Consider the following 23265-nt stretch of genomic DNA (forward strand, 5'->3'; position numbering starts at 1 on the left):
CATCAGGACCAACTGGGATATGTGTAGGAAATGCACTTTCCTGGCTCCTCCTTACCCAGACTTGAACCGGAGTCTAGCACCCAGGAATCTGCATTCACATTCACCCATCCACCGTGATTCTTTTGCATACTGTATTTATTTTATTGCCTACAGGTCTAGAAGCCCCTTAAGTCTGCCCTTTGCCTTTAGGGAGAACTTCTGAGTTTTCCAGCCGCTCTGACAACTGGAGTTAAAAGGACTGACCCCACAAAGTGACTGCTGGAAAGAGAAACCAGAGGGCAGGTGTAGAGGGAAGGCCTTCACTGTGGGAACATCACCATACCCTCGCAAGTGGGGAGAGAGATGAGGAACTGGTGGGAGTCCCACAGCAGCTTCGCTTGCAGACCTCTCCCACACGTGTGCCTGTGTGTGAGAAAACGAAGAGGTCTTAGCTGGGGGTTCAGCTTAGGGATGCAGGAAAAGTCGAGCTCTGAGTCTGTGATGACACACCGGAGGCTTCTCCGTCCTCAGCAGAGCAGCAAGGGAAGCAGTAAGGCTAGTGTGGGTGCTGAGAAGAGAGGCCCAAGACATGTTCGTTAAGTGTCGTGTGTCAGACCCCAGTGGCCCTCTGTCATTCCTAGGCAAGGTCTTGGGAAGACATATGAGAATGAGGGGAACCAGGCCCTGCAGAGACACATTTTTGCCAAGCCCCTGGGTTAGAGCACAGCGGAGTCTTCAATCCACAAAGATGGGTCTTTTGTAATCTGGTCTTGGCTTGCTGGAAAAGGCTGTTGGGGCCCAGGAAGGGGCTCACCAGCCTGTGGGAAGCCAGGAACTCCCCAACTGCCACTGGTCAGCCATTCCACAGGTCATTCTTGAGCAGCAGCTATGTACCAGGCACAGTGGTAGCAACTGGTGAATATCGAAATGAACAAGGGTCTTGCCTCAGGAAGTGAACATTCTAGTGAAGGAAACAGATAAACTAAAAAAGTAAAAATATTTGCAGGTGCCCTGAGAGAAATAAACAGGGCCTTTTGAGAGACAATAACAGGTAGTTTTATTTTGGAAAATGTAGTCTGAGGAAGTGAAATCTTTTTTTTTAAGACATGGGGTCTTGCTCTGTTGCCCAGGCAAGAGAGCAGTGGTGCGATCATGGCTCACTGCAGCTTTGAACTCCTGGGCTCAGGCCTCAGCCTTCCAGGTGGCTGGAACTGCAGGTACATGCCACCACACTGTCTTAATTTCATAACTTTTTTTTGTTTTTCCCTAAGAGACGGTATCACTATGTTGTCCAGGCTGGTCTCAAACGTCTGGCTTCAAGCAATCCTCCTGCCTTGGCCCCAGTCACTGGAATTAAGGGCTTGAGCCACCCCATCCAGCAGGAAAGTAGTTAAACTGAGAAGGAGGCTGTCATTTAAAAAGCCAGGACAAGGCAGAGGAAACTGCCTGTGCAAAGGTCCTGGGGTGGGAAAGCTTGGGGATTTGGGACAATAATAATAACATTGTGGCTATTGAGGGAGAGAGAGGCAGATGAGAGTGGAGAAATGGGAGGGGGTGGGGCACATGACACAAGGCATGTGGACAGAGTGTAGTTGGTTCCAGTTTCTGGTGTGTACGAAACAGAACTTGAATTTTCTTTAACTCCCTTGAATTCCTGTATTTTGCCCCACTCAGTCAGAGTGGCAGAAAGTTAATTGCAGTCAATTCACTGTTCCCCCATTTTCCTTGGCATTATGTTGGAATTCTAGGCTCTTCCTTTCAAGGTGCCAAAGCATGGGAAGCATAGTCTGATTTGGTCATCCAGTCACACTGGCATCCACTGAGATGTTCTCATTTGGTTGTGATCTTTTGTCATCAGCCCATGAAGGATGCTGTTCAGTTGCTCCCCACGCCCCCCATCAAAAGACCCCCTCCAAGTGTAACCCATACCCCTCTCAGGTGTGCAGAGTTTTGTTTTGTTTTTCTGCTTTCCCCAGGCCATGTTCGGCCGAGGACATTCTTGGGTCTTAGGTGAGTGAGGTCCTGTTTGTCCAAAATGCAGCACACAGCCATTTCTCCAGAGGGTTTTGTGACTTCCCTGGTGCCCCACCCCGGAAAAGGAGCACAGCTCCTCTCTGCTTCTCAAGCCCTTGGGCCCAGGTGATATTCCCAGTTAGAAGACTGAGAAGAAGCTTCTCTCTTCTCAGGGACCCCCCTCCTCAATCTCAGACTCCCAGATCCCCCTGGTATACAGTTTTCTAAATTTGTATCTGCACAACAATTCTGTCCATTCCTCCCTGAAAGCTAAGCTTTTGGAATTCAGAAGCTAAAAATGGGCTTAGCATTCTGTTGCATTATCCTTTGTTTCCTGAAGTAACGAATACAGAGTAACCTATCTGTGTGAGAGAAGGAGGGGAGAACACCAAGGAAAAGATGAAAAACAATGCAAAGTGTTACTCTCCCACCAGATTCTGGATAGTGTGGAGGCAGAGGGAAAAAGACTAAAAAAGCCTTTGAAGGTGGAAAGGTTGGGAACTGCTGCTACTGAACCAGTCCAACTCTGTCATTTTACAGCTGAGGAAACTGAGGCCCAGAGAGGGAAAGGGTCTCTCCCCAGATCCCATGGCTAAGTTAGAGGCAGAGTGCCAAGATAGGCACCATAATGGTCATGAAAAATAGCTACTGGCCAGGTGCAGTGGCTCACACCTATAATCCCAGCACTTTGGGAGGCTGATGGTGGGAGGATCACTTGAGCCCAGGAGTTCAAGACCAGCCCTGGCAACATAGTGAGACCCTGTCTCTATAAAAAAAATTTTAAAAATTAGCAAGACATGGTAGCCCACACCTGTAAGTCCCAGCTACTCGAGAGGCTGAGGTGGGAGGATCTTTTGAGCCTGGGAGTTTGAGGATGCAGTGAGCTGTGATTGTGCCACTGCACTCCAGCCTGGATGACAGAGCAAGACCCTGTCTCTAAAATAAAATATATAAAAAACAGCTACTCTTTGTCGAATTGTACTACTTGCCCCGTGCTGGGTGCTCTGATGCTCCACGAGGGCAGAGCTGTTGTCTGGTTATGCCCAATCTCCAGCATCTAGCTCAGTGCTCTGCACATAGTGGGCACTCCATCAATCTTGTGGAATGAAAGTAATCCTTTTTTTTTTTTTTTTTTTGAGATGGGCTTTCGCTCTTGTTGCCCGGGCTGGAGTGCAATGGTGTGATCTCAGCTCACTGCAACCTCTGCCTGCCAGGTTCAAGTGATTCTCCCCACTCAGCCTCTCAACTAGCTGGGATTACAGGCACCCACCACCACCACGCCCAGCTAATTTTTGTATTTTTAGTAGAGATGGGGTTTTGCCATGTTAGCCAGGCTGGTCTCAAACTTCTGACCTCAGACAATCCACCCACCTTGGCCTCCCAACGTGCTGGGATTACAGGCTTGAGCCACTGTGCCCGGCCCTGAAAGTAATCTTATTGTATCATTATAAAAAACCCATATATTAATAGCACCATTTTACAGATGAGCAAACAGGCTCAAAGAAGTTACGTGACCTGCTCAAGGTGAACAACAGAATGGGGATTTGAACTCAGGTCTGTATGATTCCAACTCCATGATCTTAACTACCGTGCTATTCCGTTTCCCAGCACTCTTGGCATCATACTGATGATAGAGTATGATAAGGGGTGCCTTTGTTCATCACAGTGGTGGTACCTAGCCACAGAGTGTAGGTCTGACACTCCGAATTTGCCAGACTTAGGCCTTGCGATTTGGTGACAAAGAGAAGCCAGAGCCAACCAGTAAGGGAGACTGGGGTTCAGAAGCCTGAGGAAGCCCCTAGGGGTTGAAGGCCTCTTTCCCTCTTTCTGTGATAGGCAGATCTGCCTATATCTCGTCAAGCAACGATCTCATGCTGTTGTGACAGGCGACACTTTGTTATGGCAGCACCGTCTGCCAGTAAGCCCAGAGTTGGAGAGCCAGCAAGAGTATGTCAGCGTGAGTGTGAGAGTGTGTGTGTGTGTGTGTGTCCCAGCGTTCTCCTCATGCTGGTGTCCTGATGACAGTTTCTCATTTCCTCTGGCTGACACCTTTGGTTTCTATTCATTACTTCTTCTCCTCCCAGCTTTCCGTTTCTCTTCCTCTCCTTTGTTAAAATCCTGTATTTTCAATCAGCTGAGAGTCTCCTGGGGGTAGGGATGGTGGTGTCAGCACAGAGTGATTCATCTAGCTGATAATTAGAGCTCTGGAAAACCCAAAACTCATTTTTGTCAGAGTCAGAGCTTCCGGAATCCCTAGGCTTTTTGTTTTGTCAGAGAGAGGAGCTTGGTGGGCTGGGGCCTTCTTTATGCCTGTCTTTTGGTCACCCACCTCATTGAAGCCCTTTAACTGAGATGAGTATGAGCATTCGCTGGGTCTTGCAAAAAGCTGTTTCCATAACTCCAAGTCCTCACAGTGATCCCCCAAGCGTTATCCCTATTTGGACAGAAGGGGAAGATTGGGCAACTTGCACATAGTCGCCCAGTTTGTAAGTGATGCAGCAGGGATTCAAAGCCAAGCTTTTTGGAATCCATCAGACTTGATTCAAATCCTAGCCCTGCCATTATTAGCTGTGTGTGTTTGGGCACATTAATTTCGTTTTCTGAGCACTGGCTTCCTCAGCTGTAAACAGCCACCTACCTGATACTAATGTCTCAAGTGCTCCATGCAGAGCGTGGCACAATGGTGGGAGCAGTCCTGATTACTCTTGTTATTCAGCCCCATCAGCAGCTCATTGGGCATCAGGCATTCAGAGACAAAGGACACAGATAGAGGCAGCCAGACTTCACTCATACCAGCTCTCGTGTCCTGGCACTGCCTAGGTGGAGATGACAAATGCACACACACACAAGTGGCCACACACCCTAGGAAAACCCAGCGATGCACACAAGCTTAGACACGTGTGCCCACACATGGATATAGAGTGACCCAGGGGACAAATGGAAAGACAGCCAAGAGTTACACATCATAAGCAGCAAACACCCTGACTCACACCTCTGGGACAAGGGAGTGGGGCTATGGCCGCTGGTACTGCTGACACTGAGCCCTTTTAGCTGCTTCTGCATGCCAAGGGAGGGAAGCCAGGCTCTTAGAGGGCCCCAGTGAGTCACTTGCCTGATGCAATCCCTTTAAAGGGCTCATCTGCTGGTGCAAGAAGCTGATTCATGGAGGGCGTGGTTGCTGGAGGAGGAGGAGAAAGGGACCGAAACTGCAGCAGGAGGAACTAAGGTTAGATAGCTGTAGTCGCTAATAGGAACGCTTCACTGTCAACCTCCTTGGTCAAAGCTTCAGGGATCTCCAGGTTGAAGCTGGCCATCCTCTGGGTTTCTACAAAGGCGAGAGACCTAGAGGGAAATGACTTATGAGCGCTGCGACAGGAATTTCTGTCTTTTATTGAGCCTAACTGCAGCGCTTTCCTCACAGTTCCACAAACCGGGAAATGGGGATCAAGGATGAGTCACTTTTCTGATAAATACACTACAATTGGCCCATCTTCCAACCGCCGGGGACTTTAACCTCCGCAGGGCGAGTGTAGGGCCCGCGAGGTTCTGTGGGGTCGGGCGGGGCGGTGCCTCCGTCCCAGCCTCGCTGCAGACGTAGATCAGCAGTAAGTACCGCCCCATTAGAGCCTCGGCCTCCAATCGTGTAACAGGTTTCGCCCAGACCCCACCCTGAACCAATCCTCAATCGGACTCTGGCCTGTTGCCTGAAGTCTTCCGCCCATCGTCAAGATGGCCCCCCAATCCGAAAGCCGCGGAGCTGGAGACGCAGGCCGGGGGCGGGGCCCGAGACGCAGGCGGGGGGCGGGGCCCGGGGGGGCGGGGCCGCGGCTAAGGCTGGGGAAGAGGGGGCGGCGCGTCACTTCCGTTGTCAGGTGGCGGCGCCGCAGCCATGGAGGGAGGCGGCGGCGGCGGCGGCGGCTCGGGTGGCTTCGCTGGAAGGCGGCGGTGAGCGACTCGCACGCCCCCAGCCCGGCCCCGGCCCCCCGGGACGGAGAGCCGAGCAGCCCCGGCTCTGGGCTACGGACTATGGGCGAACAGCTCTGACCACCCGGCGAAGGTGAGGGCAGGGGTCCAGGAGCTGGGAGCCGGGTGGGGGTTGCGAGTAGGCGGGGCGGGCCCCGGCGGCCGCGGCGGTGACAGCCTGAAGCCATCGGGTGCAGCAGAAATGGCCCCGGCTAATGCCTCCTCCTCGACTGGGGGCTCTGCCCTTCCCCGGCGGCAGGGGCGAGGGCTGCCTCGCGCCGGGTACCGGGAGGCCGCGGGAGCTTCAGTCCCCGCCGCAGCCCTGGGAAGTGGGCACTGCCAGCTTTGCCCAGAGTCACCCAGCCAGTGAATGAAGCAACCGGTGTGTGAACCCAGCCAGATTTTCTCAAAAAGAACCTTCTGCCTCTCCGTGCTTCCCTCCTAATCCCAAGAGTGAGCTGATAGTTAGAACGAGTCCCAAGGGAGGGCCAGCCAGGGCTTCCTCCAAGAGCCCTCACTCTTTGGCACGGGCGCTACCGCTGCTGGGGAATTTTTATATCCCGGGCGGCGTTCAGGTACGAGTCACAGCTACCTGCTTGCCAAGGCCACGTTTGGCCGGCCTTTTCCAAGGAGAGCTTGCTGTGGTCAGTGTTTCACCTGCCGAGCCGGTCAGGCCCGCCCATTCCCACGCCACTTGGCCCCGCCTTCCAGCCAGTAAGTAGGGACATTCGGATTCCCGATGCCGAGTTTTCTGCCCACCCCAGTCCCCAGGTTTGAAGCCCTTTTGTTAGCGGAAGGAAGAGATGACAGCCTCCCTCTGTGTGGCAGGATAGACTTTGCTCTGTTTTAAGTCACTGGAGGAAACCGGTTGGCTTTGCTTTGATTTTGAGCACCAGTGGGGAAGAGGGTAGGCATACTGGGCTGGGCGCCTTTCCTTCTGAGTAGTTTTGCGTGAGATAAGGAAGAGCAGAATGTGTAATTGTAGGGCCAAAAGAATCTTGTTTGTAAACAGTGCCTGTGAGCTCGTTTAGTGCTTCCTGATGGCTCTGCTGTGCAAGTTGTTGGTTGGGTTACTCTAGACAGTCCTCATCATTCATTCATTCATTTCTCACATGACCACAACAAGAGTCCTTGCTTACAGGCAAGTGCTAGACAGTATAGTGGTTAACAGTAGGCTTTGGAGCCAGACTTCGTGAGTTCAAATTCTGGCTCAGCAAACTTTCCAGCTGTGTGTCCCTGGGCACATTGCTTAGCCTCCCTGTGCCTCAGTGTCTTCATCTATAAAACAGGGATGATAACATAGACATTATGAAGAGTAAAAAGTTAACACGTAAAACATGCAACCGTGTTTGCCACGTAATAAGGATTCAATAAATGTTACCTATTTTTATTTCAAGGAGCATACAGTCTAGTTAAGGGAAATTGACCCGTAAACAAATGGTTGAAATGTGGTCTAAAGAAGCTAGTAGTGGCCGGGCGCCGTGGCTCATGCCTGTAATCCTAACACTTTGGGAAGCCAAGGCGGGCGGATCACCTGAGGTCAGAAGTTTGAGACCAGCCTGGCTAACATGGTGAAACTCCATCTCTACTAAAAATAGAAAAATTAGCCAGGCGTGGTGGGACAGCCCTGTAATCCCAGCTACTTGGGAGGCTGGGGCAAGAGAATTGCTTGAACCCGGGAAGCAGAGGTTACAGTGAGCCGAGATTGAGCCACTGCACTCCAGCCTGGGTGACAGAGTGAGACTCTGTCTCAAAAGAAGAAGAAGAAAAAGCAGCTAATAGCAGCAGCAGCAGAGTGCTATGGGAGCCCAATGGAGAAAGGGAGAAAGGTGCGAGCTCAGCCTTGGGGGTGCGGTGGGGTCCGGAGTGTGCCATGGGAAGCTTGGCAGAAGTGATGCTGGAGCTGAGTCTAAAAGGAGAGGAGGAGAGGCTTAGCTAGGTGAGAATGAATACTTAGAGAGCGAGACAGACAAATATACTCATAGTTTATTCCAGAAATCTCAGCTTGTTCGATCTAGTGGTATGGAAGTTGATACGGTACAAGTGAAGCAGTATAGGTGGATGAAAGAATGCCATATTAACAATTTGAGATATCATGCCCAGGGCAGCCAGGAGCAAGTGAAAAAGTCTGAGGCAGGGGAATGACATGATTGGTTACATATTTTAGAAAGATTTCACTGGAGTCCCAGTAGAGGAGGGAAGGAGGAGGACAGGAGGGACTGAAGGGCTGGAGAACTCTTCAGAGACAAACCTAGGCTTCTGAGAGAGGAGAGTTGGTGCTGGGGCGATGGATCTTTGCTGAGGAAGCACCATGTGCAACCAGTGCCAGATGGCAAGCTCCCTGCATTGGCCTGGGCTTCTCTGCCTGGCGCAGAAGTGCCTGGCACATGTGCCCCTCTCTTCCTGGGATTGCAGGTTGCTTGAGCATCTGGGGAGATAAGACTGCCCTCTCAAAGGCCAGTTGTAAAGGGTGCTGTGTTTGCTAACTTGTGCTTTTAATTTGACCTTTGGGGAAGGCAGTAGATTGTAGTAGTTAAGAGCTTATTTGAGGCCGGGCTTAATGGCTCACACCTATAATCCCAGCACTTTAGGAGGCCGAGGTGGGCAGATCACGTGAGGTCAGGAGTTTGAGACCAGTCTAACGTGGAGAAACCCCTTGTCTACTAAAAATACAGAATTAGCCGGGCGTGGTGGCACATGCTTGTAATCCCAGCTACTTGGGAGACTGAGACAGGAGAATCGCTTGAACCCAGGAGGCGGAGGTTGCGGTGAGCCAAAATTGCGCCATTGCACTCCAGCCTGGGCAACAAGAGCAAAACTCTATCTCAAGAAAAAAGAAAAAGAAAAAGCTTATTTGTCTCTGCCATCAGACAGATCTGTGTTCTACTCCTATCCATGCTGGTCACTAGGGGTTACTTACTCTCTCCATCCCAGCTTTCTCATCTGTAAAATGGGGACAATAAGAGTACCTTCCTAATAGGGCAGTTGTGAGGAGTAAGATGTTACAGGATGAATACTTAGCAGACACTGAGTAGTAAATGTTAGGTTTTATTACAGGCTACAGGAAAGAACTTTCATGAATTAGTTGCAGCAATTCATGGCAACTAGAACTGTGTCCCATTGAGCTGTCAGAAGTGTCCTGAGGGATCACAAGATCACAGAATTTTATTTTATTCTTTCTGAAAAGAAAATCTAAGGGGAGTTTACCCAGTCTGTATGGGAGCCATGCAGATGATTCAGCTTGGCTCTTTAAAAGAACTATTTTTAAATATAGAAGTAGGACTGCTGAGAAAAAAATAGTACTTTAAAGTATACATGGGTTGGCCAGGCGTGGTGGCTAATGCTTGTAATCCCTGCACTTTGGGAGGCTGAGACAGGCAGATCAGTTGAGCCTAGGAGTTCAAGACCAGCCTGGGCAACGTGGCGAAACCCCTCTCTACAAAAAATACAAAAATTAGCTGGGCATGGTCATACGCACCTGTAGTCCCAGCTACTAGGGAGGCTGAGGTGGAAGAATCTCTTGAGCACAGGAGATCGAGGCTGCAGTGAGCCGAGATTGCACCACTGCATTCCAGTTCAGGTGAACAGTGAGACCCTGTCTCAAAAAAAAAAAAAAAGTATACATGGGAGAAAATGTATTTAGAATTTCTTCTCTGTGTGTCCCTGCTAGCAACCCGAGTCTGGTACCTGATTAAGCAACATCGAGAGGCATCACACACGCTCATGAGTGTGGTAACTCAAAATATAGAGCCCTGATTCCACATACATGAGCTCCCATGTGTGGCTGAGGCTGTGCTGGGTCCTGGGGGCAGGAGGAGGATGGAGAGGCTGGCCCTACCATAGAGGAGGTTGTGGTCTAGCAGGACGGGCAGGCTCCTAACCAATTAACATGTGCACAGTTTGGCAAGTCTCTCACAGAAGTCTGCAGCATGTGGGGGACCCCAGTGGAAGAAGTGATTGAGCTCTAGGATGAGGAGGAGACTGGGGAGAACTTCAGAGAGCCCTTAGAACTTGGACTGGGACTGGGCACAGCAGCTCACGCCTATAATCCCAACACTTTGGGAGGCCGAGGCAGGAGGATCTCTTGAGCCCAGGAATTGAAGACCAGCCTGGCCAACATAGTGGGACCCTATCTCTACAAAAATTAAAAAAGAAAAAATTAGTTAAGCGTGGTGGCATGTACCTGTAGTTCCAGCTACTTGGAAGGCTGAAGTGGGAGGATCATTTGAGCCTGGGAGTTCCCGACTCCCAGTAAGCTGTAATCACACCACTGCACTCCAGCCTGGACAACAGAGTGAAACCCTGTCTCAAAAAAAGAACTTAAATTGGATCTTGAAGAATGAATAGAGTTTTCTGGGGGTCTATTAAGCCCTCCAGGCACGGGGAGCAGCCTGGCACAAGCATGGATATGTGGTAATTCATGTGTCACTTTAGGAACCACAGGAGTTCTAGCCCAGAGTGTGAAGGGACAGACTGCAGGATGTGCCTGAGAGGTAGGCAGACACTAGGGCTCAGATGCTTGAATTTTGTATTCTGTTGGTGATGGATGCCTTGCATTAAGTGGAGGAAACATACCATTAGACCTGCATCTGCTTTGGAGGATGGAGTGGGTCGAGGGGAGGTTGGAGTCCCCATAGGAGGCTGTTGCAGTAATCCCAGCAAGGACTGAGAGGGGCTTGGATCAGGGCAGAGGCAATGGGGTTGAGAAGAAGAGCAGAGATGAGCTGTTTGGGGGGAAATCAACTGGACTCTGGGAGTGTTTGGAAGTGATGCCAGAGGGAGGAGGAATGGTGACAGTGACCTTGAGGTCCTTGGTTTTGGTGACAGAGTGAATGATAGTGCAGAGATAGGGATGGCTCAAGGAGAAGATAATGGCCAGTGAAATCTGCCAGCTTCATTCTGTAAACCCTGGGCGCACCCTCTTGGGAGAGGATCAGTTGGAACGTCTTGTAGAACCCTGTCTGAACTTGGGCCAGGCTTCCCTTTGCTTTCACCTGAGTCACCACCAGGGAGAAGGGCAGCTTTCCGTCCTTCACCTTTCCTCTGCCCAGATTTAACCAGGGAGGTGAACCTCTTTACGTTCCACATCTGTAAAATGATAAATCTTCAGCTTTCCAATGGCCCTGCGAGCAACCCTTCCCTCTGGCAGTATCCACCCCAATTCAACATACCACGGGGTCCTGAACAGCAGAGACCCTCGGGGAGAGAGGCTTTCTCTGTGTCCCCTGGAGAGCTTATCTAGAGAGAGGTCTGGAAATTGAGGTTGCTGCCTGATGCTGGCTCAGCAGATTCAGCCCCTCAGGAAGGATTGGTATCTGCCAGAGGCCACCCAGGACTTGCTCAGAACCTTCAGGGAAGGGAGAGAAAGCTGCCCAGTGTCCTTGACCCTTGAAGTTCTAAGGGAGCCAGAAGCTGTCCCTCAGCTGGATTGGACTATAGCAAGGGGTGTGCTGGTGGGCGGGCCTTCAAACAGGCCCTTTGGAATTTGGGAGTTTTTTTTACATGATTTGTCCTTGAGTTTGTTGTGTAAAGAAAGTAAATGAGAAAATGATCTGAAACAAGAGCATTTCTTTCTCCTCCACCTGCTCAGGTGAGACTCTGGCCTTGAAGGTAGCCAAGGGCCCACAGCACCCCCAGCGTATCCTCCCAGGCTCTGTAATCAAGATCCAAGAGGGGAAAGGATGGAATTGCTTGCTGTAATTTACTTACCGTCTTAGAGATAGTTCCACTTCGGCACATGCAGATCTGGGTCGTTTGTGGCTATGATGTGTCCCACTGTGAGTGTAATTTATTCAACAAGCTCTCTGCTAACAAACACTTGGGTTGTTTTCTGTATTCTACTCTCTTTTTTTTTTTTTTTTTTTTTTTTGAGACGGAGTCTCACGCTGTTGCCCAGGCTGGAGTGCAGTGGCGCGATCTCGGCTCACTGCAAGCTCCGCCTCCCGGGTTCCCGCCATTCTCCTGCCTCAGCCTCCTGAGTAGCTGGGACTACAGGCGCCCGCCACCGCGCCCGGCTAATTTTTTGTATTTTTAGTAGAGACGGGGTTTCACTGTGGTCTCGATCTCCTGACCTTGTGATCCGCCCGCCTCGGCCTCCCAAAGTGCTGGGATTACAGGCTTGAGCCACCGCGCCCGGCCCTGTATTCTACTCTCTAAACACTTCTGCTGAAGTGACTTTCTTCATACATATGATTTTGCCCACCTTAGGTATCATCTGCAGGATAAATTTCTAGAAGTGAATTGCTGCCTCAAAGACTATCTTTATTATTATTATTTTTAAGTAATTTCTAGGCCTCCTTTTAATAAATTGGGGCAGCCTTATTTTTCCCCCAGCAAGTGAATCTATTCTTTTGGGATGAGGTCCTACTGCCTGAGGGGAACGCAGGTGTTCCCTCTCCCTAAAGAGGCTACAACCCAGGCCGGCCATGGTGGCTCACACCTGTAATCCCAGCACTTTGGGAAGCCAGGGCGGGCAGATCACAAGGTCAGGAGATTGAGACCATCCTGGCTAATACGGTGAAACCCTGTCTCTACTAAAAATACAAAAAATTAGCCGAGTGTGGTGGCAGGCGTCCATAGTCCCAGCTACTCCGGAGGCTGAGGCAGGAGAATGGCATGAACCCGGGAGGTGAAGCTTGCAGTGAGCCAAGATCGCGCCACTGCACTCCAGCCTGGGCGACAGAGCAAGACTCCGTCTCAAAAAAAAAAAAAAAAAAGAGGCCACAACCCACCAATCGTGTTCATTCTGTCCTGGCCATGACAGTCAGTCTTGGGTGTGAGTTCAGGCTCCCCAAAACTTAGCAGTCTACAGGCCTGATGGTTTCAAAGGAACTCTAGTTGTTAGAAAGCAGCAAAGGTAGAAGAACTGAGAAGGGGTCTTGGCATGCAGAATAAAGCTGTCCCCTCTAAATATGTTTACACACTGCCACCTACTTGGCAAAAGACATAGAGGATCTTCAGCCTTTAGGAAGTCTGGATGCAAGGGTCCAGAAGGCAGAGAGAGTGGACTGGTCATTGTAGTGGGAATTGGCAAGAACAGGACTGATGTGCTTGTCATTTCTCTCTGGGGCAGAGCTGATGTGAGGTGTGTTGAGGGGACAACAGTGCCTCTAGGGAGAAGCTCAGTTCAGCGCCTTGGGGACCTTGGACCTGGTGTAGCCCAGCATTCCATGGGGCTTTTGGAATCCCGTTGCTGGCATCTGCCAACTCTGGGGAGCAAGAGTCCTGCTACTTTTTGCAATAAGTATGGCGCTCTCAGCATTACTGAGTTTGGGGTAAGTTTCATAGTGTGTGTTCTTTTCTGACTCCTGGAGTGGGCCCTTCTGAAAAAACAGGAAGGAAACCAGCAGAAAAACAAGGAGGCCCAGCCAGGTGCAGTGGCTCACGCCTGTAATCTCAACACTTTGGGAGGCTGAGGCAGGCAGATCACGAGGTCAGGAGATCAAGACCATCCTGGCCAACATGGTGAAACCCCATCTCTACTAAAATAACAAAAAATTAGCTGGGCGTGGTGGTGTGTGGCTGTGGACCCAGCCACTCAGGAGGCTGAGGCAGGAGAATTGCTTGAACCCAGGAGGCGGAGGTTGCAGTGAGCCAAGATCACGCCACTGCACTCCAGCCTGCTGACAGAGCAAGATTCCGTCTCAAAAAAAAAAAAAAAAAAAAAAAGGAGCCCCACCACCTCGCAGGTCCTTTGCAATATTGCAATACATTATTGAATCGAAGGAGGTAAGGGTTGTCTCTTATTTTACAGAGAACACCCAGGCTCAGAGAGGGGGTAAACAGCCTGTCCGCTATTACACAGCCAGTAAGGGCAGAGCTGGGATTTCCAGCTCAATTTGTGTGACTCTAGAGCCCATGTCCCCTTCCTCCATCCTGGCCGGGCTCTGGCCCCGGGGAGTCCAGCCTACATAGAATCTTGGACTCATAGAGCCAGCCCCAAAGTTGAACCAGTCCGTTTTTTGCCTGAAGAATGGAAACTGCCACTGCCTTGAGACAAGTCCCTCCCCGACCTGCCCTATGGGTAGTGGGCAAGGAGACTTACAACCATGTCACCCAGCAGTTAAGGGCCTAGGCTCAAATCAGATGTGCTTCAGATATTGAAGTGAGTGACCTTGAACAAGACACTTCCTGTCTCCAACCCCAGCTTCCTCCTCTGTAAAATGGGCATAACAATTCTTGCACTTAAGGTAGTCATGAGACACAAGGCTTTTTTTTTTTTTTTTTTTTTTTTTTTTTTTGAGACGGAGTCTCACGCTGTTGCCCAGGCTGGAGTGCAGTGGCGCGATCTCGGCTCACTGCAAGCTCCGCCTCCCAGGTTCACGCCATTCTCCTGCCTCAGCCTTCTGAGTAGCTGGGACTACAGGCGCCCGCCACCGCGCCCGGCTAATTTTTTGTATTTTTAGTAGAGACGGGGTTTCACTGTGGTCTCGATCTCCTGACCTTGTGATCCGCCCGCCTCGGCCTCCCAAAGTGCTGGGATTACAGGCTTGAGCCACCGCGCCCGGCGAGACACAAGGCTTTATGGCCTGTAGCACGTTCAGCCTAGTGCATGACAGGCAGACAGGACCCAGGGGCCAGCTCTAGCAAGGCCCAGGTGAGTTCTTGGCAGTGAGCCTGTGAGTGTCCCAAAAGAGGCGTCCTGAGCCAGCTTTCAGCCCTTATGGATGCCAGGTCGCAAGCAGAAAGTTCCTTACAGGCATGTTTGCAGGCTATCTGGAGAGCTGCAGGGGTGTTCGTTTTGTCCTTCTGCCTCTCACTCTTTTGCTGCACCATTGCATTGGCACACAAGCTCACACATCCAGGGCACTTATGCTTACACCTCTTCCCAGGCCATACTCTCTCAAGTCCGCCTTCTCTGAGGCCCAGTCTTGCCTGATTCCACTACTACTATTTTTTTTTTTTTTTTTTGAGACGGAGTCTCACTGTGTTGCCTAGGCTGGAGTGCAATGGCATAGTCTTGGCTCACTGCAACCTCCGCCTCCCAGGTTCAAACCATTCTCCTGCCTCAGCCTCCCGAGTAGCTGGGACTACAGGCGCGCGCCACCACACCCGGCTAATTTTTCTATTTTTAGTAAAGACGGGGCTTCAGGATGTTGGCCAGGCTGGTCTTGAACTCCTGACCTCATGATCTGCCACCTCGGCCTCCCAAAGTGCTGGGATTACAGGCGTGAGCCACCACACCTGGCTCCACTACTACTCTTAATAATTCTAATGGGTTCAGAAAATCTTTAGATTTTAAAAAATTATTGTTGTTTTAGTAGTTTATGGTACAATAGTTAAACAATAGGGGAGAATATATAATAAAGCTCTCCCTCCCCTCTTTGGGCCCTTAGTTCTATTGACTGGAGGTGTCCACTTAAATTTCTTCTAGGCTGAGCGCGGTGGCTCATGCCTGTAATCCCAGCATTTGGGAGGCCGAGGCTAGTGGATCATGAGGTCAGGAGTTCAAGACGAGCCTGGCCAAGATAGTGAAACCCTGTCTCTACTAAAAATACAAAAATTAGCTGGGTGTGGTGGCGAGCATCTATAATCCCAGCTACTCGAGAGTCTGAGGCAGAGAATTGAACCAGGGAGATGACGGTTTGCAGTGAGATTGTACCATTGCACTCCGTCTAAAAAAAAAAATTTCTTCTAGAAGTTTCCTATGCATATTCAAAGGTGTGTATAATCTTTTTTAACCTAAGTAGGATTATGTTATACATATATTCCTGCAGTGTGCTTATTTTGGTAACATAGACATCTTTACGGGCAGGCGTGGAGCTAGTTGGAAAGGCTGTATAGTATTCCATTGTCTAGATGAACATAATTGACCAGTCCTCTCTGGATGGCCATTTAGATAGTTTCCTGCCTTGGGGGCATGTGTGTGTGTGTTGATTTTTATGGTTTTGTTTTTTGCTGCTACACGTGTCTCTATAGGGACCCTTGTTGAGCACATTATCTTTGTGAACTTGTGTGAGTATATCTGCAGGATCCATCCCCAGAACTGGCATTGCTGGGCCCAAGACAGGTACATTTTCTTTTTCTTTGTTGGCTGTGGTTTCGCACCTGTTTTCTGCATACCTTCTGGGCTTGTGCAGAGCCTGGGAGGCCTGAGGTGGACCAGACCCTTCTTGAGGCCTACATATAAGCAGACACATAATGAACACGCCCTCAATGCATGGACATAGTCTTGCAGTGGTGGCTCCTGGCCCTCGTGATGTGCCGCGTCCAGCTCTTGGTGATTCAGAGCAGGTGAGGCCAACAGAGGGGCACTCTGAAGGGACCGCCTGCTGTTGGCCTTTCTAATCATAGCAGGCAGCCTGTTGTCCCTCTGAGCAGCCATAGCCCTCAGCATTCAGTCAGACTTCAGAAAGTGAACTTTATTGTTCACTGTCAAAGTTGTGAATTTTTTTTTTTTTTAAGACGGAGTATTGTTCTTGTTGCCCAGGCTGGAGTGCAATGGCACGATCTCGGCGCACTGCAACCTCCGCCTCCCAGGTTCAAATGATTCTCCTGCCTCAGCCTCCCTACTCGCTGGAATTATAGGCACCCGCCACCACGCCCAGCTAATTTTTGTTATTTTCAGTAGAGACAGGGTTTTGTCATGTTGGCCGGACTGGTCTCAAACTCCTGACCTCAGGTGATCCACCTGCCTTAGCCTCCCAAAGTGCTGGAATTACAGGCGTGAGCCACCGCGCTCGGCCTAAAGTTGTGAAATTTAATTTAATTTTTAACAGAGGCAGTTAAGGAAAGGCAATTTGCTGGCCCCAGTCCAGATTGCCTTTCTCACAGGATAATTGTGGTGATTTTTGCTGTTGAAAACAGTATGAAGAGAATCACAGGCACCTAGGCCTGGCCTGGCTGGGCTTTCCTGTCTGTCACTCTGGAAATCTGGGATAGAAGGAAGGAAATGTAACATTTCTTTTTTCTTTTTTTTTTTGAGACAGAGTCTCACTCTTGTCACCCAGGCTGGAGTGCAGTGGCATGATCTCGGCTTACTGCAGCCTCTACCTCATGGGTTCAAGTGATTCTCAAGTGATTGTCCTGCCTCAGCCTCCTGAGTAGCTGGGATTACAGGCATCCACCACCACACCCAGCTGATTTTTGTATTTTTAGTAGAAATGGGGTTTCACTGTGTTGGCCAGGCTGGTCTCAAACTCCTGACCTCAGGTGATCAACCTGCCTCGGCCTCCCAAAGTGTTGGGATCACAGACGTGAGCCATCGCACCCGGCCAGGAAACGTAACCTTTCTAAGTTAAGCATCTCGTGCCTCCTATGTGCTGGGCTGTGGCAATCCTGAAGGGAACCGTTTTTGGGAGTAGCACTGTCCCCGTCCTCTAGATGAGAAGACTGCAGAGCAGAGAAGCATGTGTCCAGGTCACACAGTGAACAGAATGGTGGCTTTTAGACTCAACCACTGGTTGTTTGCTGCTTTCTCCTTGCCTGATTTGGGCTATTGTGGGTGGTAAGAACTTGAACTCCACATGGGACCCCATGGCAGGCCTTATTCCAGGGCTGAGTCACTGCACAAAGCAATAACTGATAGTTGGAGCTGAGGGGCCTCTTAGTCATATGCCCATGCCAGGATCTCCCTTGTTGCAATCTCCTCTTCTAGTCCAAGTGAGCCAGAGCAGGCCAGTATGACAGGGAAGACCTGCCAGTGACTCAGTCTGCCTTCACTGCGCATGGCAGAAGGCACCCTGCGGAGCCAAGGGGCCACCGCAAACATCCCCTAAGCCAGTGTGCTTGGCTGCTTTCCCAGGCTACTTCTCGGGATGGAGATGCCAGGCCAATACGGCCCAGAGAAAGAGCTTGTAAGTCTGTCCCTTCCTCCTCCGACACCCACACACAGTGACGGATTATTTGTTGTCACATCAGCTGCTTCCGGAGGCCCTTGGGAGGGGAGAGCCAGTGGCAGGTCTGGCAGTGCTGCCCCGGATTCTGCTCTGGTGGCTCTCATCATGACTGCTGGTGAAGCCCTTTGCTCCCAGGAGCAGCCGGCCTGGTTCAGGGCCATGGGGACGGGTCTCTAACTCCATTTATCTTTCCCCCAGGAGAGCCTGCAGAGAAAGCTGCTCTGTGTGCACAGCCCTGAGACTTTTCTTCCAGAATTTCTCTGGGATGCATCCCCTTGGCCAGGGGCCTTTAGCTTCTAGACTTCCTTTGCAGCCTCCAAAGGAGGTCACAGAAAAGCCCAGTGGGGACTTCCTCGGGGCAATGGGATGAGGAGGGATCTCACTGATTACGCAGTCTCCTTATATGGGGCTAACTCATGAACCTTGCCTCCTGGAGGAGACTAGAGCTAGGTCACCAAGCTGCAGACCCTGGACTTTCAGGCCCTGCCTGGCCGCCAGGCCTGCTGTGCTCTGCACATTGGACTCCTGCTGAGGAAAGGCAGCGGTGGCAGAGGATGTGCTGGGGGAGCAGGCTGGGCGCAGGGCCCTCTTGCTGACCGCCCCTCCCACTTCCCACTGGGCTGAGTCACTTCCTCTCTGGCTGCAGCAGGTACTCTCCCACAGGCTGGGAGCAGAGCAGGCCTCAGCGGGTGGGGTCACCCCATACAAAGAGAGCTCTGGTTAGAAGCAGCCAGTTCACTTATAACCCCCAAGGCAATAAAGTGCAGCATTTGGAGATGTGATATTGTGCATTAGATGATGGTATTATGTATTCTTGACAAATTGGAGCTATACATGTCCTGCGTTTTAAAAATGAACAAAATCATCGCTCTCTTTTGGAACAGTGAAGATGACAGCACATGCATGAATCTTTGTCATCAGGGAGTCCTGGCTGAAATCGAGGGATTACTAATCCTCCTCTCTATCCGCCTCCCCAGCCTGTCAGCATCTGTCCTGAGCACAAAGCAAATGGCTTCCAGTGGGTTCCTAAGGAGATTGTTCACAGCCACCAAGCTCCCAGGGAGAGGGTGCGTGCCTCCTTCGGGGCTGGCTGTCATTCAGACTCAGCGGAAAAGCCCTCACCAGAGCCTCGACCTGGGCCACAGTCTTTAGGCTTTGCTTTTTCAATAACGGAAGGGGAGAATCCACATCAGAAAGTGGTGCCAGTTAAAGAGAGAATCTGGGAAACACTGGGAATGGTTTCTGGCAAGCGGTGCCCATCAAATGATAATGAAAAAAAGACATACCTGCAGAGACTTGCCACAGGGAAGCGTCCTCAGCACGGAGCAGGGAGCACCTACCCTTCACCCAGCAAAGACCTGGTGATACCGCCAGCCACAGCATCATTCAGCTGTCCTGTGAAGGGGGGCGTACTACCATCTATGTTTTACAGATGAGGAAACTGAGGCCCCAAAAGGGTAGGCGACTAGTGTAGAGTCACAAGAGAAGTGAGTGTCAGAAGTTGAAATTTGAGCCCAGACCTCCATGACCCCCAAATCCATCTTGTTATCCCAATTGGCATTTGCGTCACTGGTCCATGGCTTGAAACCCTTGGTTCTCTGAGCTATGAATTCCTCTGGGTTTCCTGGACTGCCTTTGTGGATGGAGAGCAGGTCTGTAGGTGTCCCTGGTAGAAGCATCTAAACGTGAGTATTAAGTGCACCAGGGGTGGTGCCCAGAGTGCTTGTGTCAGGGAATGGTGGGGGATGCTGCCTCTTGGCTCATGGAGGGATATCTCAGTAACCCAGCCTCTGACTCAGCCCTTTTCTCCAGAGAGGCCCCACTCAGCAGCCCCTGAAATGCTTCCTTCCAAGGGAAGCATGGCTTATCTCCCTGCTCACTGCAGCTTTCTGGCTTGACGGCACCTTGGTTGCAGGAGAATGATTGTTTAGAAGTAAGTCTAGAGAGTACTGTCCTCTCTATGTTTGGCATGCCTGGAACTATGCAGACATTGGGTGGAGAAGGAACAATTGAGGAATCAGTGTAGTCAGGGAAAAAGAATATGGGATACAGCATTGAAAAAGCTGTTTTTATATCCCAACTCTTCCAACAGCTAGCCAGGTGACTTCAGGCAGGTCTCAGAGTTCTGAGTGTCAACTTCTTTTTTCTTTTCTTTTTTTTTTTTTTTTTTGAGACAAGGTCTCACTCTGTCCCCCAGGCTAGAGTGGTACTGTCATGGCTCGCTGCAGCCTTGAACTCCTGAGCTCAACAATCCTCCAAACTAAGCGACCTAAAACTCCCAAGTAGCCGGGACTACGAGCTGTGCCCAGCCTTGAACTCCTGGGCTCAAGTGATTCTCCCACCTCAGCCTCCCAGAATGCTGGGGTAACAGGCATGAGCTACCACGCCCGAGCTCAATTTCTTTTTCTAGAAAATGTTGTGTTTTGTGTGTGTGTTGTGGGGACATGATCAGTTATCATTATGTACCAGCCCTCCACATCCATGGGTTCTGCATCTGTGGGTTCAACCAACTGCAGATCGAAAATGTTCAGGAACAAAAATGGATGGTTGTGTCTGGACTAAACATGTACAGACATTTTCTTTCTTTCTTTCTATTTTTTGAGGTGGAGTCTTGCTCTGTCACCCAGGCTGGAGTGCAGTGGCACAATCTCGAGTCACTGCAACCTTGGCCTCCAGGTTCCAGCAGTTCTCCTGCCTCAGCCTCCCAAATAGCTGGGATTACAGGCAAACAGTGCCACGCCCGGCTAATTTTTTTTGTATTTTTAGTAGAGATGGGGGTTTCACCATGTTGGCCAGGCTGGTCTCGAACTCCTGACCTCAGGTGATTTGCCCGCCTTGGCCTCCTAAAGTGCTGGGATTACAGGTTTTTTTTTTTTTTTTTTTTGAGATGGAGTCTCGCTCTGTCGCCCAGGCTGGAGTGCAGTGGCCGGATCTCAGCTCACTGCAAGCTCCGCCTCCCGGATTTACACCATTCTCCTGCCTCAGCCTCCCAAGTAGCTGGGACTACAGGCACCCGCCACCTTGCCCGGCTAGTTTTTTGGTTTTTTTTAGTAGAGATGGGGTTTCACCGTGTTAGCCAGGATGGTCTCGATCTCCTGACCTCGTGATCCACCCATCTCGGCCTCCCAAAGTGCTGGGATTACAGGGATTACAGGTTTGAGCCACCGCACCCAGTCCTTTTTTTTTGGTGACAGGGTCTTGCTCTGTCACCTAGGCCAGAGTACAATGGCATGATCACATGATCTGTGATTACACAGGCATGACCCATGGCACCCAGCCAGACTGTTTTTTTCTTGTCATTATTTCTTTTTTTTTTGTTTTTTTTAGATGGAATCTCGCTCTGTTGCCCAGGCTGGAGTGCAGTGGTGCGATCTCAACTCACTGCAAGCTCCGCCTCCCAGGTTCACGCCATTCTCCTGCCTCAGCCTCCCGTGTAGCTGGGACTATAGGCGCCCGCCACCATGCCTGGCTAATTTTTTGTATTTTTAGTAGAAATGGGATTTCACCGTGTTAGCCAGGATGGTCTCAATCTCCTGACCTCATGATCCACCTGCCTTGGTCTCCCAAAGTGCTGGGATTACAGGCGTAAGCCACCACACCTGGCCCTTCTTGTCATTATTTCTTAATACAGTATAATAACTACACAGCATTTCCATTGCATTAAGTATTATAAATCTAGAGATTATTTAAAGTATATGGGCCTGGGCGTGGTGGCTCTCGCCTGTAATCCCAGCATTTTGGGAGGCCGAGGTGGACAGATCACTTGAGGTCCAGGAGTTTGAGACCAGCCTGGTCAATATGGTGAAACCCCATCTCTACTAAAAATACAAAAATTAACTGGGCATGGTGGCATGCACCTGTAATCCCTGCTACTCAGGAGCCTGGGGCATGAGAATCACTTGAACCGAGGAAGCGGAGGTTGCAGTGAGCCAACATCGTGCCACTGCACTCCAGCCTGGGTGACAGAGCGAGACTCCATCAAAAAAAAAAAAAAAAAGTGTAGCATGGGAGTATATGCACAGGTTATATGCAAATACAACGTTATATTAGGGACTTAAGCATCCTTGGATTTTGGTATTTGTCAGAGGTCCTGGAACCAATCCCCCATGGATACTGAGGGATGATTATATTCGCAAGTGCTTTGTAAACTATAAAACCATGTGTAAAAATTAGTTATGTTGGTTAATCTGAGAGTGTGAGCTGCCCTTGCAGGTTCTAAGTCTGAAATTCACCACCCAGAGAGGCGCACAGTAATCTACAAGAGACCTGGCAGCCACCTACTGTGGACAGGTGGTCTGTAGAGCATGGGTGGTGACCTCAGTTGGATCACACATTCAGATTTCACATCACTCACCTCGAGTGTCATCATTTCACCCCAGGTGTAGTCAGATAAATGCATAGTTAGGCCAGAAGTTCTCTTCAGAGAAGCGAAAGTGGTTGAAATTTTTCTGACCAACAGAAGGACCTTCACACCACAAACCTGGAGGGGCATGGAGGACCTGTCACCAGTGTGAAGGGACAGGCCAGGCTGTCACTCACACACTCCCCACATCTTGTCACAGGAAAGCAGATCGTTTGGCTGGATTTGGGGGATTCTCCCACACAGGGCCTGGTCCATCCCTTCATCAGTGAGGGCTTCTGCACAGCTGCAGGCATGTTGTGAATAGGTTTGATTCTTCAGTAGGGGTTGCTCTCCAGCAGCAAATGCTGTCTAAGCGTAACCCCTGGTGACCAGCCAGCTTAGACCCCATTCTGTCTCATGCGTTTCTGACGTGGGACTTTTCCCGGACAGACTATCGAGTGCAGCCCCAGTTACCTACAGCTGCGGCACCCTGTCTCCAGCTGTGAGTTGGCAGATACTGGCTAGTATGACCATCTGTACTTTCTTCAGCGTCCCACTCCAGCCACTGACCTCTCCTTGGACATAGTTTTCCTGTGAATCACACTTTGTACCTCTTTATTCAACTGCTTCTGTCTCCTGCCCCAACAGGGACCATGGTGCCTTATAGATGCCCAGCAAACAGCCCCACACTGTGTTCTCTTCCAGCTTTGCCCGGGCAGTGGGCTGGGTGCAGGGAGGCAGCGGTGGATGGGAGTTGCTCCCTCAGGGGAGCCCACAGCCTGAGATGGGGGAGTCAGACAGATACACCAATGTGCAGCACAGTGGGAGGGGATGGAGGTGTGCTCAGGTGCTCTGGGGGTTGGAGGAGAAGCAGCCAGCTTTGGCAGGAGGCCTTCTGTGAAGACTTTGTGCAGCAGGTGACATTTCAGTGAGGACCGAGGGACAAGGATGTGCCAATCAGGGAGAGCGGGGCGGGGCAGGGGTGTTCATGGCATACTCGGGATTGTGTCATTTGGTGTGGCTGGATTTAGGGTGCATGTAAGGGCAGTGAGGCTGGAGAGGTAGTCTAGGTCTGGTTAGGCTCACTGAGGAATTGGGGTTCTTCCTGAAGAGCATGGAGCCTTTGGAGGA

At 50.6% G+C, this 23265-nt stretch overlaps 1 protein-coding gene across 4 annotated transcripts in view; it reads left to right on the forward strand.

The window, feature by feature from the left end:
- The first annotated feature begins 5850 nt into the window (after positions 1–5850).
- STK40 (serine/threonine kinase 40) overlaps positions 5851–23265 on the forward strand; it is a 48799-nt gene continuing 31384 nt past the window's right edge. For all 4 annotated transcript variants that reach the window (XM_077964003.1, XM_015135454.3, XM_077963994.1 and 1 more), the window contains exon 1: positions 5851–6049. The gene's annotated coding sequence lies outside the window, so the exon portion shown is untranslated. The remainder of the gene's footprint in view (positions 6050–23265) is intronic.

This window comes from Macaca mulatta, chromosome 1 (genome assembly GCF_049350105.2).
Source record: "Macaca mulatta isolate MMU2019108-1 chromosome 1, T2T-MMU8v2.0, whole genome shotgun sequence".
Lineage (NCBI taxonomy): Eukaryota > Metazoa > Chordata > Mammalia > Primates > Cercopithecidae > Macaca > Macaca mulatta.